At 43.7% G+C, this 20,014-nt stretch overlaps 1 long non-coding RNA gene across 1 annotated transcript; it reads left to right on the top strand.

Moving 5' to 3' along the window:
• The first annotated feature begins 100 nt into the window (after positions 1–100).
• LOC123112588 (uncharacterized) lies at positions 101–2,868 on the top strand. Its single transcript, XR_006455594.1, has 5 exons — positions 101–444; positions 562–700; positions 944–1,017; positions 1,248–1,990; positions 2,747–2,868. It is a non-coding gene; the product is annotated as an uncharacterized lncRNA (long non-coding RNA).
• Positions 2,869–20,014: the final 17,146 nt, after the last annotated feature.

The raw sequence follows: 20,014 nt of genomic DNA, 5'->3' as shown, positions 1-20,014 counted from the left end.
ACAAAATCTGATGGCCCATAATCATTCCGTGTTTAACGCAGCAAGCCACTCATTAAGCCAACAATCCATCGATCGCTAACCCTACACCGCCGCTAAAAAAAAGAAACCGTTCACACGACTCTCGCCTCGCCCGCACGACTCCCCCGCGCCGTTCCTCCTCCCGCAGCCGGGCGCGGGCCGCAGGTCGCGAGCCGCCGCCGGAGCCTCCCTTCGCCGCGGGCCGCGGTCGCCGCCGCACCCTTCGCCGCAGTTCACCGCCCGAGCCGCCGCGCCCTTCGCCGCAGTTCACCGCCCGAGCCGCCGCGCCCTTCGCCGCGGGCCACAGGCCGCCGGAGCCGCCCTTCGCCGCGGGCCGCGATCGCCGCCGCGCCCTTCGCCACCGCGCCCTCCGCTTCTATTTCACGCTCGCCGACGGGCCAACCACCACCGCCACGGGAAGCCCCGGTGAGTAATGAACTCCCTATTTCCTGGGATGCGTCGCTCCCGGACCTTGGCCTGCAGAATCGCGGTCTGGGCTTCTTTTATTTTGGGTTTTGACGGCCATGACTCAATCTGTCGCAGATGAGATCGCCAAGCTGTTCCCCAACTTGTACGGCCAGCCTTCGGCCGAGCCGGCCGCAATGAAGTTGCTCAAGATCAGTCGTCGTGCTTTCTGGTGGCTAGGCTCTAGGGGGGCAGAATGTGATCTGTGATGTCTCTGGTAAGTGCGAGTGATCTCTAGCTGCACGTTCCTTTAGCACTAGCTGAGACCAATTGAAATTGGAAGTAGGTGTTCATTATTGAATTAAAAAGGTGTTAGTGCACTGCGTCAGTCTCTTCTCTGATGAAAATCTGAGGATATATCTTGTTAGATTTTGTTGCTTTGATGTGTTTCCTGAATAATTCTTGCCGTTGACTTGTCATGGTTGATGTTGTGGATCTGATTACCCATGTATGGATTCAGGGGAGGCCCGGCTGGTGTCATGAAGGGAAGTACGTCCAGGCGACTGTTGATTTCGTGTACCCCTAATGAAACCAGTATGTCAGCATAACCTTTACTAAGCACACTTATTGAAATTTTAGTACTTCATATAGACCTTGGTTATCACCATTTTCAAAACGGGAAGTGGATCATCAGTAGGGATTTTGCTTAGGTACTTCCATGAATTAACAGATGATGTTTTTTTCTCTTGAAGTATCCTTGTGCGTATAAGAAATTGATGACCATAAGCATGACAAATATATGATGTATTCTTGTCCTTTTCCAGCACAAGAGCTCTACCCCAGCATGGCTTCCCCATCTCTGGTCGTCCTCTTGCATTCCTCCATTGGTGGCTGGGAAGATGGGCCACCACCGAAGCCGCTCCCAGTAATCGCCAAACTGTACCTGCTAGATTAATGAGGTCGCAGCCGAGGCCGACCATCGCCGCGCCAACTCATGGGTTCGATGTGGGTTTATTTGCATATTATTTACTTAATAAAATGGTTTGAGGTGAAGAGCCAAAGGCCTGAAGCCAAATGTTCCTAACAGAACGACGATCCGCAGGAAACAAGGCCAACGCTATGTGTGCCTGCAAGATTGAGGTTCCCAGATATTTTTCTTTTCTCCATGATCCTACACCATTGTATTGCTTCATGTAGATCCCTTTATCATTCATTTTTATTGTTCAAATCTCTATATGGTTGTCATATAGATGTTATTACAGGGATGTAGCACTAATGCATTATATTTTTCATTTGTTGTTATAAACAGAACTCCCTCTGTACTGATGCATATATGTTTTTTTCTTTTAATTACAGTATCTCTTTTCGGACTGGTCGGGCTTTCTAGATTTCTAGATTGGAGGAAGTTTGTTTGAAATTTGCCTTTGGGTTTCAGAAAATTCAGAATAAGTTCCTACACCAGCCGTAACTAGATAATAACTGGATAAATCATGTATTACGCAATGCTCCGCGCCATTATCCGTGGAGTATTTGCAGCTGTATTCTTTGTCATTTGATGCTCAATCAGGTGAGTCTATTTTTCCATTTTTGATTCATAGTTGCTGGCACAAATTGGCCAGTGCATTTGGTCCTATCACTGACAACAATTTCCACATGTCAATTGGGGAAAGATATGCCCATCATCAGTGCACTTTTTGCCATTTTTTTGCTATTTTTTTTCTGTTCTATGTATACATGCAGTTTCGACAATTAGCTGCAACAACTATTTTTTCTTTTATTTTGCTGCTAGGGCTTGTGGCCATACATGTTAAACAGCAAGACGATTTAATTTGTGGTCTAACAATACGTTTGTTAATAATTGCAACAAAAATAGATCTACTTTTTGCTAATAGTGGCCAAATAAAGGAGGATCCAGACTATGACAAGTTTACATTGTACAGAATTAGTGCTAACAATAAATTTCTCTCTTTTCTTCTTATTTTATATTGATAATAGCTTCTGAATTAATTTTTAACTACCACTCCCCCTTTGTAGAATGATCGGATTTTTATGCATGAACAATAACCCTGTTTTATTTTAAGAATGGGGCTCTAAAATGGACGGAGGAGCTTAAGTTCAGCAGCCAAATAGGGCAGGCATGTTGTGTATAGAGTTTGCAAGATATGCTGTTCATTTCTTACACTTAAAAAGCTTAGTCAGAACAACTATTTCATATTCCAATACATAATGAAAGCACTTTTCTTATCTTTCTTCCATGCTTTTCATTACGTGATTCGATAACCATGATGACAGATAACTTGACTATTTTGTATCTGTATTTCAGGTTTGCACCTAATCATTTACTTTCTAAAGAACACCTCTGAAGTTTCATTTACACAGGAAGTGAGTCACTATCGCTATCATGGAAATTCGAGTATTTAGCATTTTCAGTATGTTTTGTCCCCCTTTTTTGTGAGTTAACTGACATAAGGTTGCTTCAAATGGAATATGTACTAATAGTTGCATCACATTATGCATTTCCTTCATTTTAAACCTGACCAACTTGTGTGTCCGTCATGATATTGGTGCGATTTATTTTCCTAAGGGTATATTCATCTCACCAGAAATTTATTTTGTGTGGCTTTTGTCTTCCTAAATTTCGCGTGTTTTTTTCCTGGTTAGCTAACCAATTATTATTCTAGCGCATGCTGTACTAAGGGCTTTTTACCTTATTGCACAGTTTATCATTCTAGAAGACTAGACTTTTCTCCACAGTTAGGATGTTGATATGAAAAGTTTAATTCATGTTTAATCATTCCAGAGCTAAGCTTAGCTTAGAGAAACTGTGGCTTGCTGCATGCCACCTGTGTCATACAAAAATGTTAAATTCCAATTTCTTCATTTTTGTACATGAATATGTTGCACTACATGAGATGAGACAAACTCAGAATGGGAGCAAAATAGTCATGACTACTGGCGAACTCTTTTAGCTTGCCGCGTTCCCATTGGTGGCGTTGTAGTCAAGCCCAACAATTCAACTTGTGATGATAACATGTAGCACGAAACCCAAGAGGGAACGGGTTTAGTTTTTCCAGGACAACTATTTTTTTATATTTATTAAAAAATTGCAGTCATGTTCACTTGGACAATACCTATACCTATTATAAGTCCTTCAAGTTCAGACAAGAAAAATTAGATATCCTGAAATCTTTACTATACAATCATTCTGGTATTCTTGAACTTCAAATGACATCATCAAAAGATAATTGATGGTTTGCATTAACTTGACCTTTAGACATGCGGGATCATCAGGCACTATAGATATTCTTTTTCCCCATATTTCTAGAATATGAATTAAGAATTCAATACTCGTGATTTTAATAAGCTGCTTTGATCGAGACGTGCGTTGCACGTGCAAGCTTACTAGTAGGAGTATAACACTAGTCAAAAAAAACCGTCTATGTATATAATAAAAAGACTCGAAAATATTAGTAATATATTGATCCAATCTACAATTAATTCTAGACTAAGGGCCCGTGCGTTGCAACGGGAGAAACAAATCCTTGTACGTCATAGTTTGTATTTCCACATCTCCTGCTCACCACCATTGTCGATAATGGTCACGTCGTCCACCTATTCACAACGAATGTGATCGATCCCAAGGTGGTGAGCTTGGTCATTACATCAGAGGCAGAGTTTCACAGGAATGCCTGGAGGGACCAAACACGGAACATAGTTTCCTGAGGGGGCAAAAGACTTATTAAGCCCCTCCACCAAAAAAAATTCTACAGATTGCTTGTGCATTACACGCTAGCACACAGCTTTTGCGATCCCCTCCCAGCACCGGGTTCTAATTCCTCATACCTATAATGATAGTGGGTCCCATTTTTGTGCTAAAAAACACTACAGAACCAACGAGAATATACTAAAATGCGTTTGACATACTGCCATGAGTATTTTATCATTATGCATAAATTGCGGTATGATAAATTTGTTGAGATGGGAAGCATTCTAAAAGAATATTAGGTGAGCGTGGGAATAACTGAATTAAAACAAAGTGGTAAAAATCATCCCAACTTTTGGTAACAAAATGAGTGGCACATACTATAACTGAAATTTGTGTGCAGATCAAAAGGAGCAGTCCGCTTTAGTACCAACTTCCACTCTGCACAGTTTTTCAACTTGTATAATGTAATGTGCAGGGATAGCTTCAAAATCAGAAATAGCTAGCATGGAGCCGAAATCATCATTTTAGGTACATCTGATCATCATTTGAGTTCCAGCTAAACAAAAGCAACCCTTAGCTAGAAAATCTATAAACACAGTTATTCTAAAGTTTTTAACCCGGAATTAAATTTATCTTTGGCCATGATGAAGAATATATTTTGGTAACCTCGCATCAAGAGACAATATCATTTTGGAATAGATCTTTTGAACCAGTGATTGGTTTGAACTAAACAAACATTGACTTCCTCTGAATTTTGAAGTGAAAAGAAAACTTAATTGTGTCAGCTACACCTAGCTAGCTAGCGCCTTGCTGCAGCAGTAGCAGTCGCCACAGCTTCCTCCGCTGCGAGCCCGCTGATGCAGCCTGTTGATAACTTGGTATACTCTTCAGCAGCCACATCAAAACAATATGTCACTTCAGAGGAAGCCGGGGATGTTTGTTCAGGCTTCTAATGCAAATGGAGTAGGGGAGCCTTTCCCTGTTGATCTAAAAAGACAATATATCCAAATTTAAAAAACAATTTACCACTCGAACAATTTTGCAAGTAGCAAAATAATATTGAAAGTACTCGAAAAGTACATCTTCTATGCCATGTTGAAAGACCAATCTCATAATTCACAAAAGGTATTTCCTAACAAATGAAGAGGCATCTCTGAAGGTTGCTGAAAATGAATCTGGCAGGGAAAAATGGCACTACTCCATGTTTTTCCTCGAAGTGAGGCCAGTATGCACCTTAGCAACACGAATTTAGACCTGCTAGTATTGTTGTAGACATGCACACAGTTGAACCACTGTGCAGTGTTTCAAGAATGTGTACAATAGTGTCAAAGGGAAGGCAATTTAAGATGGCATCTAATTAGTTCAGTAGTGCTAAAAAAATCTAATTAGTTCAGAAAGACAACAGAACTTTAAAGACAAGTACATGCATAGTTCAACATTAGGAGATCATCAAGTGAAGAAACAAACTGGCACCTTGGACGACATATTAATAGGAACAAAACTATCACTGAACTTGTTCATTTTTTTAGCAATTCCATGAATGCAGAACCAGGGAAATATCGTGCAAACAGTTTTGGTTAAAACATCTTTTGAAGCAGTCAATAATTTCAGCTTGTAAATCCCATAAATTTCTCAAAAAACATAATAAGTAAACATGAACTTGCTCTTACTTGTTGTTCCAACATCAAGAAATAAGGATTGGGCGCATATTGGCTATATCTCTGTCGGGCATCGTGGCCTCGTATTGGAAATCTTTGCTTCTGTGCTTTCAATCTGTCGGGTGTTCCAAGCGCCTACTGGATGTCGTTTGTGTGTGTATGTGAGCATCTAAAAAAATAAGTTAATGGTGCATCATGTTAAAGCACAGTTCTGAATTATTTATGGGCTTATTTCTCTCCAAAATTTAAGAGCCTTGTGAAAATTCCCATCACATAAAATTGAACCACTCACTTTTTTCTCTACGCACTCTGCATAGACAATCTGTCCACTGCCAATAGCAACTCATGTACACAAAATAGCTCTTCCTGAACCTGCGAAAGCCACAATATACATTAGGGATGCAGACGAACTCACTCACAAATAGCTACTATAAGGCTACTGAATATCACTCACGTGAGTTTGTTTCTTCTGGGCAAACACTGAGGTAGAATAGTTTAACATAATATCCATTGAATATCTTATGAGATAGAAGTCTCGACTCTCCTAAAATGAATAGTTGTGCCACGCCAATTAAATTGAAGTGCGATATAGTACAGATTTGTTTTACTAAAGAACGATCCCCAATAGCTGTGCGATATAGTACAGAATAGTTGTGCCACACCAAGCTGTTCTCTTTCGGAGTGAACCTCCAAATAAGAGGACTGGAAAACTCTTCTCCCTCATTCACAATGCTGTTGTTGTTATCTAGACGGCTTTTCAGGACTCACAATATAGCACGGTGCAAAGGGGCTGGTAGGCCTTGATCTTGCCGACAATCTACCATGAGGTTCTAACCACGGCCTTCTCAAAAAGAAAGCTCCCATTTATATCAAGAATGGAAGGTAGAAATCCTAGACAGACATAGTTTAAAAGATCATCTTAGCCAAGTCATTATGCCAATTTCTGAATGCAATGTTTGCGTTATGGATAATTGTATTTACAGGGAGCTAGAAGCATCATATCGGTGAACTGTGTACATCTTTGTAGTAGCATCGAGCACTGGAACGAAAACCAGAATTATGTATATTGGTGTTATTGAACTACTTTCAAGGGAAACTCGTGCATCAGCATTAGCATATGAGTCTATTCTTTGTTCAGAAAATGATGTAAGTTTTGCATAGGGTTGCATAAGAAAACAACACATTATTAGCTCCGTTCGCATGCCACACTGAAATTGCAGAAATAGGTAAGAGCCTCAGTAGCTACCTACCTTTGCATATGGATCACCAGATTGTTGATGCAGGAGGGGCAGTGATGCTGAACCCACCGCAGCAATCCTTCTTGCAAGGGCATCCAATGGAACATTTAACCAGATAGTGAGTCCTTTCTTCAGATAACTCCTGCAAACTTCACAAAAAAAAATTAGTAAGCATTGCCTTAAAGACCAACTCAGGTTAGATGGGCAAAGCTGAGCGAGGTTTCTGGCGATTACGACCAACACAACGCGCGCCACCGGAACACCAATCACGAGCGGGGTTGTTCCAGCAAGATAGAAGAGGGAAACCAGAGTAAGCTATGTATGCAGATTATTATTTTTAGTTTGAACCACTTACACATATATCATCCTAAGTGTGCTGATCTAGTGCACACACGAAATATCCATTGGGCACATATTGAATGTAGTTGTTAAAAGAATGCTTTGGATCGAGTCGGGTAGATCTTTCCGGTAACCTACCTTCCTTGGGTGCGGAAGAGCTTGATCCAGAGCCGGCCATGGTGATGTAGAGGCCGGTAATCGCAGAGAGATCGAGATGGAGAGGTGGCAGTGGTGCTTCCCGTGAGCACTGCGATTGCCCTAGATCGGAAGGGGATTTCGGTGGGGAGTCTGGCGGCGCGGTTAACCTCGTACCGTGTGCCCCGGCCCCCACCTCTCTATATATCGCAGGTCACAGGGGCCCACCAACCATAAGAGGGTTGGGCGCCCCCGATCAGGGCGCGAATAGACCATGGCCCGATGGGCCGTTGGGCCCACTCGGTGGAGAGATCAACCTAACATTCTCCCCCTTGATCTCAACTTTTACTTTTAACCTTATACTTTCTAGTTTATTTGTTTCATCACATATTGGTACATAGAGCATGTTTCATCGTCACAGCTTAATTGCCGTTAGAATCATACAACTACAACATATGTTATGATTAGAAGCAAATTCTGTTCCTTTTGGGCCTATCCAGGAATCATAAGGCTTTCCCTTAAACCCATGCCGGCTAAGTGTTCCTTGAACACATTGGGTGGTAAGCCTTTCGTTAGCGGATCCGCAAGCATATCTTTTGTCTTTATATGCTCGAGACTTATAGTTTGATCCTGGATTTTATCTTTCACAACATAATACTTTATCTCTATTGTTTTGGCAGCGTTACTCGACTTGTTGTTGTGAGCGTAAAATACCGCGGCCTGATTGTCGCAGTACATCTTTAGTGGTTTGTGAATACAATCTACCACCTTCAAGTCGGGTACAAATTTCTTTAGCCATATCGCCTGCCCCGTGGCTTCGAAGCATGCTATGAATTCTGCATACATCGTGGATGATGCAACTATCGACTGTTTGGAGATTTTCCACGAAATAGCTCCCCCAGCGAGGGTGAATACGTATCCTGACGTGGATTTTCTATCATCTTTGTCCCCCGCAAAATCTGCGTCTGAATACCCTTTTATCTCTAGGGAATCAGATCTCATGTATGTTAGCATGTAGTCCTTCGTGCCTTGCGCATAACGCAATGCTTTCTTTGTCATCTTCCAGTGCTCTATGCCTGGATTCTCTTGATATCTACCGAGTACGCCGGTGATAAAGGCTAAGTCAGGGCGAGTGCACACTTGTGCATACTGTAAGCTGCCAACTGCCGAAGCATATGGTACTCCTTTCATTTGATCGATCTCGTACTGGTTCTTGGGGACATTGGAATTTCCCAAAACTATCGCCCTTAACTATAGGAGCAGGTGTGGCTTTACTCGCATGCATATTATACTTTTTAAGAACCTTTTCTAAATATGCTTTCTGCGATAGTCCTAAGACTCCATTGTTTCTATCTCGGTGAATTTCTATGCCCAAAACATATGATGCTTCACCAAGATCTATTATGTCAAAATTCGAGGATAAGAACTTCTTTGTTTCTTGTAGTAGACTAACATCACTGCTAGCAAGCAGAATATCATCCACATACAAGATTAGGAAAATATATTTCCCATTTTTAAACTTTGCATAAATGCAATTATCCTCAATATTTTCTTTAAATCCAAAACTTTTAATCGTTTGATTAAACTTTAAATACCACTGCCTAGAGGCTTGCTTTAATCCATAAATGGATTTCTTTAGGCGGCATCCCATATTTTCCTCGCCTTCCATGATAAAACCCTTGGGTTGTTTCATGTAGATATTTTTTTAAATCTCCGTTGAGAAATGCCATCTTTACATCCATTTGATGTAACTCTAAATCAAAATGAGCAACTAATGCCATTATGATTCTGAAGGAATCCTTACATGAGACCGGAGAAAATGTCTCTTTGTAATCTATCCCTTCTCTTTGTGTAAATCCTTTTGCCACAAGTCGTGCTTTATATTTTTCTATATTCCCTTTAGAGTCATACTTAATTTTGTAGACCCATTTGCAGCCTACTGATTTGGCTCCTTTAGGAATTTCCTCTAAGTCCCAAACATCTTTGGAACTCATTGATTTCATCTCGTCTTCCATTGCCTTCATCCACATCGATGAATGAGGGCTTCTCATGGCTTCTTCATATGAGGTGGGATCTTTTTCCATATGAACCATTTCTGTGTTATAAACTTTAAAGTCAGTAGAAATAGCTGACTTTCTTGGTCGTGTAGACCTTCTAAGGGCCTCGGTTTCTGGCACATTATGTGCCTCAATTTCTGGCACTTCTTCTAAAATTTGCTGTTGCACCTCCCTTTCATGCTCAACAACGGGTTCAGTCGGCTCCTGACGGACAGGTTCCAGGTCTGCCCCAAAAGTTGTCATGGATGGAGTTGCAACTCGTAGTGAGAAAAATGGCTCCTGAATCATCGGATTAGGTGCATGCACCCTCTTCTCCTCAAGATCAATTTTCCGAGCTACCAAGCTCCCCCTCATCATTTCGTCCTCAAAGAAGACTGCATGTCTCATTTCTATAAACTTTGTATATCTGTCTGGACAGTAGAAACGAAAACCTTTTGATCTGTCTGGATAGCCAATGAAGTGGCAACCCCCCGGATTTGGAATCTAACTTTGCAATGTTTGGATTAAACATTTTGGCCTCAGCAGGACACCCCCACACCTTAAAGTGATGTAGGGAGGGCACCCTTCCTGTCCATAGCTCGTACGGTGTTTTGGGCATCGACTTGCTTGGTACTCTATTGAGAATGTGAATGGCGGTTTTAAGCGCCTCCATCCATAATCCCAATGGCAAGTTGGAATAACTCATCATGCTGCGCACCATATCCATAAGTGTACGATTGCGCCTTTCAGCTACCCCATTTTGCTGAGGTTCACCCGGCATTGAATACTGGGCGACTATGCCAGTCTCCTGTAAGAACTTTGCAAAAGGTCCAGGGACTTGGCCATATGGAGTGTGCCGACCGTAGTACTCTCCCCCACGGTCGGACCTTACTATCTTTATTCTTTTATCATGCTGATTTTCAACTTCAGCTTTGAATATTTTAAATTTATCCAACGCTTCAGATCTTTCTTTGATTGGATAAATATAACCATAGCGAGAGTAATCATCTGTGAATGTTATGAACGAGTCATATCCATCCACACTTTTCACTGGAAATGGTCCACAAATGTCGGTGTGGATGATTTCTGGTGTGCTTGAGCTATGGATTGCACCCTTTTTGATTTGTTTTATATACTTTCCTTTAATGCAATCGACACATTGTTCTAAGTCTGAGAATTCTAACTGTGGAGGAATTTCACTTTTGACTAATCTTTCTATTCTCCCCTTCGAAATATGGCCCAAGCGACAGTGCCATAATTTCGATGAGTCGAATGTTCTCTTTCTTTTCTTTTGTTCTTTATTCGACGCGGAAACATGTTCATTCACATTGCATACAGAATGCACTTTTTCACGAAGTGATAACAGATAAAGCTCATCATGTAGTAAAGCATTACCAACATAAGCATTATTATACCAGATGGCACACTTGCCATGTCCAAAATAACACTCATAATTTTCTTTGTCCAAACATGAAACGCTAATTAAGTTTCTATTACATGAAGGAACATAAAGAACATCTCTAAGTAGAAGCTTGAATCCATCAGCTAACTCCAAGGAGATGTCGCCGACAGCTTCAACTTCTGCTTTTATTCCATTGGCTACTTCAATGCCTCCTTCTCTTCTTAGCGTAGTCCGGGTCGAATGGAATCCCTGTAAACAATTTGAAACATGAACAGTTGCCCCTGAGTCAATCCACCAAGTAGATTTCGAAAACTGTGTGTACAAGGATTCATTAACTAAGGAAACAATGTTGTTACCTTGCTTTGCCATTAAGGACTTTAGCCAAACAGGGCAGTCTTTCTTGTAATGCCCGGTCTGCTTACAGTGGAGACAAGTGTCTTTGTCCACTGGGAAAGACTGTTGCTGACGCTGATGCTGATAGGGAGCTTTTCCTTGTGGCTTTGAAGGAGAACTTTTGTTGTTTTGATTGTAGTTCTTTTTCTTGTGATCCTTCACATAGTTGAGTGTTCCACCATGTGAGGCTTTTAGTCTGTCCTCTTCTTGGACACACATAGCAATTGTCTTTTCTATGTCCCATGTTCCAGGTGACATATTATAGTTCACAACAAAAGTTTCAAACTCCTTTGGCAGTGAAGCCATGACCAGGTGAACCAGGAGCTTTGGTTTGATCTCCAGATCCTCATCCATGGGCTTTAACTTTGCTGCCATATTGCTCATCCTCAGGATGTGCTCTCTTATTCCACCACATGTGTATTGTTCTGTCACAAGTTGTTTTAACACCTGGGTGGCATATATCTTTGAAGAGCCAGTGAACTGGCTCTTTATCTTTGTCAGCAACTCCCCTGCGGAAGTGCATTCTCCAATGGAGCCCACAATGATGCTCTCAATTGTATTCTTTATAAAGGCCATGCATTTTTTATTTGCATTGACCCACTTTTGGTTGGCTATGATGTAGGACATCTCCAAAGGAGCATAATCCCCTTTCCTTTTAGCCCATGCAGCATCATCCTCAGTAGTCTCTCTTACTGGCTCTGTAGGTCTGACCGGCTGTTGTTCTTCCAGAACCCAGTCCAGATCAGCACAAAGAAATGCCAGTTCAACTTTCTTCCTCCACTCAGTGTGGTTGTCACCTCTGAGTGTCGGAACTTCTTTTAGGCAACTCATCAAGTGAAAGCCTCCTGAAATCACAATTTAAGTGACATCAATATAACAATCATATGCATTAATCTAACATTGGTCAAATTAAACATATAATTGTCTATGCAATTAAATCTATATTACAGTTGGGCAAAATATTAGAAATAAATGCACCTTTAAATTTCAATAATAAAACATGATCATGTTATTTAAACAACGTTGGTCATAAAAAATAACATAATCATATTCATTTTAATAATCACTTTAACATGCTCTTAAAAAAACTTAATACTATATAAATTTTATTTTCTGTGTAAAAGAGCATTAATTATTTACGCAGCGGAAAAACATGAATAAAAATTCATGAACTTTTTTACTCTTTACAGAAACTTTTCTATGACCGAATAAAAAAATCATGAACTTTATTATTTTCTTTATAAAAAATTCATGAACATTTCTTTTCTGAAAAATTTCTATTTTCATTTTCATAAACTTTTCCTGTTTACTTTTATATTTTCTAAAAAAAAATTTCGTTGGAAAAATTGCATAGAAAAACTATTAAATCTGCCCAAAGTCTGGACAGAAAACAAACGAGGAAAAAACAGCAGCGCAGTCCAGCGCGCGTCTGCGGCCTTGGCCCAGCACGCGGCTGCGGTCTCGGTCCGGCCCGGCGCGCGGCTGCGGCCTCCCTCTCTTTCGGCCCAGTGGCCCAGGGCGGGGCTAGGGTTTCGATCTCTGCCGTCCATCGCGATCCGACGGACGACCGCGCCTCTCGCTAGAACAAAAACGCCTCGATCTCGATCCCCGACCGAAACCTAGCCCATTCTCCCCTCGCGCGCCGCTCGCTCGTCTCTCCCTCATAGAGGGGTTCGCGCCTCGCCGGCCGCGCGGAAAAGCCACGCCGGCCGTCGGCCGCCGGCGACCGCGTCGGGCCACCGCGCCACGCGAGCCGCTCTGGCCTCCTTTTCATTTCTCTGGCAGAGAGAGAGAGAGAGAGAGCAAGACGGATGCGCCTCTGCTCCCCCTCGCCTCTCGACGGCGGCCTCTTTACAGGTCGCCGGGCCACCTCGCTGCACGCAGTTGCCAGTGACGGCCACCGCGCGAGCCTGTCTTTCCCTCCTCTTTTCTATTCGTCTGTCCACCGCGCCGTGGAGAGAGAAAGCATGAGCCAAACCCACTTCTGCTCCCATGTGCGCGACGACAGCGATCCGTGGCGCCGTTGCCTCCCCTTCGCCGGTGACGCATTTCCCTTAGCGGAAGCGCGCCTCCGACGAACGGCGTGGCTGCGGTGCCCCCTTTGCCCTTTGCAGGGTGTTGTCCTTCTTTCGGATGCCTCGGCTTGCCGATGCGCATCTGAATCGAGAGGGACAGCGCGGCCTTGCGGCGGCGCTCTTTGCCGGCGAGGCCATAGGCCATACTCCGGTGAACTTTTGGGGTTTTCTTTACTCTGCCCTGCTAGGGTTCTTTGGGGAGGGATTTTTCTTTCTCTGTGATTTCTTTTCGACCGAAAAATCGGACCCGATCTGGCTGATACCATTGAAAGAATGCTTTGGATCGAGTCGGGTAGATCTCCTTCCTTGGGTGCGGAAGAGCTTGATCCAGAGCCGGCCATGGTGATGTAGAGGCCGGTAATCGCAGAGAGATCGAGATGGAGAGGTGGCAGTGGTGCTTCCCGTGAGCACTGCGATTGCCCTAGATCGAAAGGGGATTTCGGTGGGGAGTCTGGCGGCGCGGTTAACCTTGTACCGTGTGCCCCGGCCCCCACCTCTCTATATATCGCAGGTCACAGGGGCCCACCAACCATAAGAGGGTTGGGCGCCCCCGATCAGGGCGCGAATAGATCATGGCCCGATGGGCCGTTGGGCCCACTCGGTGGAGAGATCAACCTAACAGCTGTATGTTAAAATTTCAGGACTCCACTGGGAGTAGATAATAGACAACAGACGATTTAGTGTCATACTTCAGTTGGCGCATAGTTGGACAAACTGAGATCAAAACAGTGAAGGTGGTGATGCTGAGTCATATCCCTTTGATGGCTACATCTCATGCAAGTGAGGAAATAAATTCATTCATATGACATACCCAATTGAAACATTTTGATAGCTCACTTAAATAGTCATACATTTATCTAAGAATCACTTATAAAGGCCTATAAAACAACCTCCAAATATTCAGAAAGCAAAATGTGCCAAAAAATTTGTTACCTGACGTCCTGACCACCAACAATTGAGCACAATCTTTGATCCCTCTTGATCTTGTCAGCCTCAGCCCTCTTATCAGCGAATGATTCTCGTAGCCCAACAATTCTCTCAGCCACTAAACGTAGCGGTTATCCAGCAGCCGCAGCTGGTGCACGCCCTCCAGCTTCCGGGAAATCTTCTCCTCCCAACGACCGCCTCCTTCTTCATCTCTGCTAGTTTCATCACATGTGGCTGTTGTGTCCTAGGCGTCGCCATCATCTTCGCGGCCGGAGCCGGGCAGCTCCAGAGAGCCGAATTAAGTGATTGGTGGCACAACAGGATAGGCGCCCCTGTGTGGAACCACCCGACTCTGGAACCAACAACCAGAGCTCTAACGACAGGCGCCCACCATGGCAAGACGCTGGGATGAGCAGCAGCCAGCAGCAGACTCTCGCAGGGCGCGGCCACCACTAGGATCGCATTAGACTCAGAGAAGTCGGCATCGTCCGCGGCGGAAGGGCAGAAGGAGGCGCGTGCGGGCGTGGAAGGGCGCGGGTAGCCCCTATGCCCCATGGGCCATACTCCGGTGAGATAACTGCAAACATGTCATCTCGTATTTTGATGCGGCTGAGGAAAAAAGAATCTTGACAGCCCTTGAGTTTTCACTGAGAAAGCATGCCACAACGAAGGCACAACAAACAGTTGCTCCCTCCGTTTCAAAATAGATGACTCAACTTTAGTACGAAGTTAGTACAAAGTTGGGTCATCTATTTTGGAACAGAGGGAGTATAGGGTAAACCAGCGCCTGGCGACGGCGTGTTAAAATCAGAGATTGTGTCATGGGCGATGAAAATACCTGTTTATTTTCATGCCGCAGCAAATTGCAATCCTAGAAAAAACAAGATAAGGATGTTTTTGGAAGATGGGATTGAGTTTTATGACGACCAAGACAAGTTGTACATTGCCACCGATTTCTTCACAAGCATTTTCGGCATAACTTCTTTTTCTCTCCCAGCGATTGATGTTTCACAAGTTTATGAGCTAGCTGACATGAGCATGTTAATACAGCCTTCCTCATGGGGAGATATCGTCTCTCTTATTGACAAGCTACCAAACAACAGAAGTTCGGGGCCTAATGGTTTCACAAATGAATTTTACATGGCCTTTAAACACACAATGAAGGATGATTTGATATGTTTTCTACAATACTTCTATGATCATAAGGCTGATATTCGACAAATTAACACCTCCAACATGGTGCTTCTGCCCAAGAAAGAAGCTCCAGTAAATATCAAGGATTTCAGACCAATATCGCTGGTACATAGCATTCCCAAGATGACGACCAAGGCACTGGTTGTGCGCTTACAGAAAATGATCCCGATGCTGGTACACCCGTTACAGTCCGGATTTCTGCCAGGAAGATGCATCATGGAGAACTTTGTTCTCGCAGCCGAATTGGTACAACAGGCGATGAAGAGGAGAATGCCCATGATAGTGCTCAAGCTGGATTTCCAAAAAGCCTTTGACAAGTGGATTCTATCAGCAAGGGGTTTGGCCAACGATGGATCAAGTGGATTCACACACTCTTATATTCCAGCTCTTCCAGGGTTATAATTAATGGTAAAATGGGCAGTACGATTTTGTCAAAAGGTGGACTTTGCCAAAGTGGCACCATGTCCCCTTATCTTTTCATTTTTGTGGCTGACTTGTTACAGAGACTCTGCATATCTGAGTTTGAAAAAGGAAATCTTAAGCACCCCTTGCTGTGGATGTACCTTTCCCAATATTGGAATACGCCAACGACATGCTTCTGCTAATCCAAGGAAATTATGAACAAACCCAGATCATTAAAAGGATTTTACATGCTTTCTCCAATTTCACTGGGTTACATATAAATTTCAGCAAGAGCACCTTCATCCCAATATGTATGGATGAAGCTACAAGTTTGAGAGTGGCTGAGATGTTCCAATGCTCCATTTCGTCGTTCCCATGCATCTACTTGGGTATGCCTCTCTCCATGAAAAAGATATCACACGACCTATTGATGCCAGTTATTCATAAGATTGACAAGAGGCTCTCTGGCTGGCTTGCCACCTTCCTGTTCTAGGGCGGCCGCCTCACCCTAATCAGCTTGGTTCTTGCTTCCATCCCAAACTACTTCATGGCATGCTTCATATGGCCTACTCAATCTCTTGAAAAGCTTGAAAGGATTCTTAGAGGTTTTCTCTGGCAAGGAAAGAGTTATGCATTTGGTGGTCATTGCTTGGTTGTGTGGGACTTCGTCACGCTGCCTCGAGAGTCTGGTGGTTTAGGGACCAGAAACCTTCAATGTCACAACATATCGCTGATATGTAAGCTAGCCTCCAAGATTCTGTAGTCAAACGAAGTCCCATGCTACAATTGGTTTGCAAGGCAATATTGTCAGAATAAAATTTCCTTGGACTACCATAATAGGGACACTGCCATATCGAGGGGGATCAAATGCACCTTCAAAACCATCATGGAGGCTATGGTCTATGAGATTGGTAACGGGTCCACTATCTTCTTCTGGTTTGATGCTTGGCTGGAATGTGGGAGACTTATGATCACCTCCCCGGTGCTTTTCTCTTTTGCGAGACACAAATATTGCACGGTTGCATCACAATTCAGGGATGGGCAATGGGACCTCCATTTGCACCCGGACCTCTCCGCCACTGCAGCCAGGGAGTGTGAGGCACTACTTATGTTATCTCAACCGGACAAGGGAGATGCTCGACGCCCAGCCTGTACTAGTAACCAGCTATCCACTGCCTACTTCTACAGCTTGCTTTATTTCACCGGTGTGGAGTGTCTGGTGGCTCTTTATGTCTAGGATAAGATCATACCCAATAAACATCGAGTTTTTTGTGGCTTGCTCTTCGTGGACGGCTGAACACCAGGGATAACATGATGAAAAAGCATTGGACGGCGCTTGTGCAGCACAATGGATGTGACCTTTGTCCAGCCGTGGAATCCAGCTGCCACATTATTCTTCGATGTAGGCTTCCAGATGTAGTTTGGGGTGAAATTAGGCTTATCTGATTCAGCACGAGGCTCATCTAATCTACATGGCTTCCTTCTTTCGCAAACTGCAAGACACAAGTACGACAAACAGTGGCACATCCTTTTTGCAGCATGTGCGGTGGCACTTTGGAATTGCCGTAATGTGCAGGTTTTCGACAATGCCAGATGGTCATCAACACAAACCTTCTCTACAGTTGCAACCTCTCTTAGGTTGTGGTGTTTTAGAGCGCCAAGGGATGTTGATCGAGCCGTGCTAAGTGCTTGGGCTGACACTGTTGAATAAGAAGCCCTCTCTGACCCCCAAAAACCCCACCCTTGTACTTGTTTTTTTCTCTATTTCAAGCTTGGTGATGGCCTGCTGCATGATCCGTGCAGCGTTAACATCACCTTCATGTAATTGACCATGGCCATTTAGGTCCTTATCTGTTTTGAATGCATAAGGTAGATCATGATCTACCTTTTCTTTCGAAAAAGAATACTGCGGTATTTAAAAACTACACTGCCAAACTAGGCCTAAGTATGGATAATGTTGGCTAACTGATGTGTTCCCAAACCAAAATCACCCCCCCCTCGCGTGCACAAAAAAGCTCCCTAAATCTAATTCGCACACACATGAGATCTATTTGAAGTGTCCAAAATTTGGTTCTCTAAAATGAGGGTAGCTTTCAAGCTAACGGAAATGTTAACGCCCACACGTGTGGGCGTTAGCCATCTCAACCACATGCCTCCATTGCCGTCCAGCAGTATCTGCACGAATCTTGGCATGTTTTGGCCAATTTTGTGTGCCATGTACGACAAGGCGCGTGTGTGGTGTGTGACATAGTTCACCCACACGCGGGTTGCCCCCCTGCGGTCAGCGGTTGCCACTCGGGGGCGTGCGGTGGAACTGCTCTGCACCCGCACGCCACGCACCGACCGTGGTTGACGTCAAACACGTCGCGCACTTCGCCCCCCTCCCCTCATGGTTCCATTTACTCCTCCATTTAGTTACTCGCCCACCTCGCAGTTCAGTCGATTGGAGGAGAAGACGAGAGGAGAAGGCGACGGCGGAGGCGGAAGAGTCGACGGCATTCGCGGCCGTCAGTGGTGCTCGCCTAACCGGAGTGTCTTCGCCAGAGCGCCTACATATTGAAGGTAATGCTCCCTCCCATGCTCAAAATCCTTGTCTGCATTTCTCCCCTGCCCTTTGTGTTCGATGCTTCGCTCGAGATTCATCGAGATTCAGGCGGGCTCGCGATGCACCGGCGTTCCCGCTGGTGGCAGAGTCCTGTGCTTGCCATTTTCGGTGGCATTGGGCAGTTTCGTCGCCGCCGCGGTGGCAATCACGCCGGTGTGGTTCGGCCTGTCCGGAGCCACATCCTGGTTGTGCCTTGGGATTGGGCCGTTGTTTTTCTGTCTGATAGTTGCGCATTGCTTCGAACTGTTATTTGCGATCAGTGCGGGGAGAATTTTGGTGATGAATTTCAAGTCATGATAGTTGCCATTGAACCCTAGATCTAGGTAGTTGTTTTCCAAAGTGCAGTATAAATGCAAACATGATAGTTTGAGTAACTATCTGCACCGTATGGCAACTAATTTCCTGATTGAATGTGATAGTTGCCACAAATATGTTTTCCATGTGGCAACTAATTTCATGCACATGCTATGGCTGTTGCCACGTTGTAGGCACGGTAAAGTGTAGTAAATAGGTAGTAATTGCAGTTTCAGCAACCATGTGCACTGGATGGCAACTAATTTCCACATCAACTGTGTCAGTTGCCACATATATGCTTTCCATGTAGCAAGTATTTCTATGAACACACTATGGCTGTTGCCATGTTGTAGGCAGGATAATGTGGCAAATTCACTGTACTACAGACCCAAATTTGTGTTTTGCCACGCTGACTTGTGGCAACTGACAGGATAATGTGGCATGGCAAAGTATAGTATCTAGGTAGTCTTGTCAGTTTTAGTAACTATGTGCACTGGATGGCAACTAATTTCCACATCAACTGTGTCAGATGCCACATATATGCTTTCCATGTGGCAAGTATCTCTCTGAACACAGCATGTCTGTTGCCATGTTATAGGCAGGATAATGTGACAAATTCATTGTACTGCAAACCCAATTTCATGTTTTGCCACGCTGACTTGTGATATTTGAACATATTTGTCTATACTAAATGGCAACTCATTTTTAATATGAGGTCAGTGCGTGCATTGCAATTTTAGGTTGTTCAGTAGATGTTTTTCATCGCTTTTTTGAATTTTGTGTTGCATTTTAACATGGCAATTTCAACCTAGCACATTTTGCCATTGAACACATGGCAAGTCATTTTTGTATGAGGACAGGGTGTGAGCTGCCACATTTTATATTTGTGCAGTGGAAGATTTGTGCCTTTCTTTCGTAATATCTTGTGCTAACATGGCAACTTCAACATTTGTTTTTAAGTGCATTACGATCTGTACATTTTTCAAATGAAACCAATGTGCTTAATTGCCACATTTATGTTTTCGACAATCATAGGGGGGTGCGTGTGTGTTCATGTGATATTTTCCTTCACTAGTTGCCATTTCAATCGAGCCCATGTGGCAAGCACATTCTGTTAGGTGGCAACTGCTTACTTCCTACATTTCATTTCCACCCTGACAATTTGGTCTGTTCTTACCTCAGCAGAA

This window comes from Triticum aestivum, chromosome 1B (assembly GCF_018294505.1).
Source record: "Triticum aestivum cultivar Chinese Spring chromosome 1B, IWGSC CS RefSeq v2.1, whole genome shotgun sequence".
Classification (NCBI taxonomy): domain Eukaryota; kingdom Viridiplantae; phylum Streptophyta; class Magnoliopsida; order Poales; family Poaceae; genus Triticum; species Triticum aestivum.
Note: the sequence above shows the minus strand (reverse complement) of the source record. Positions and strands in the feature narration are given on the sequence as shown.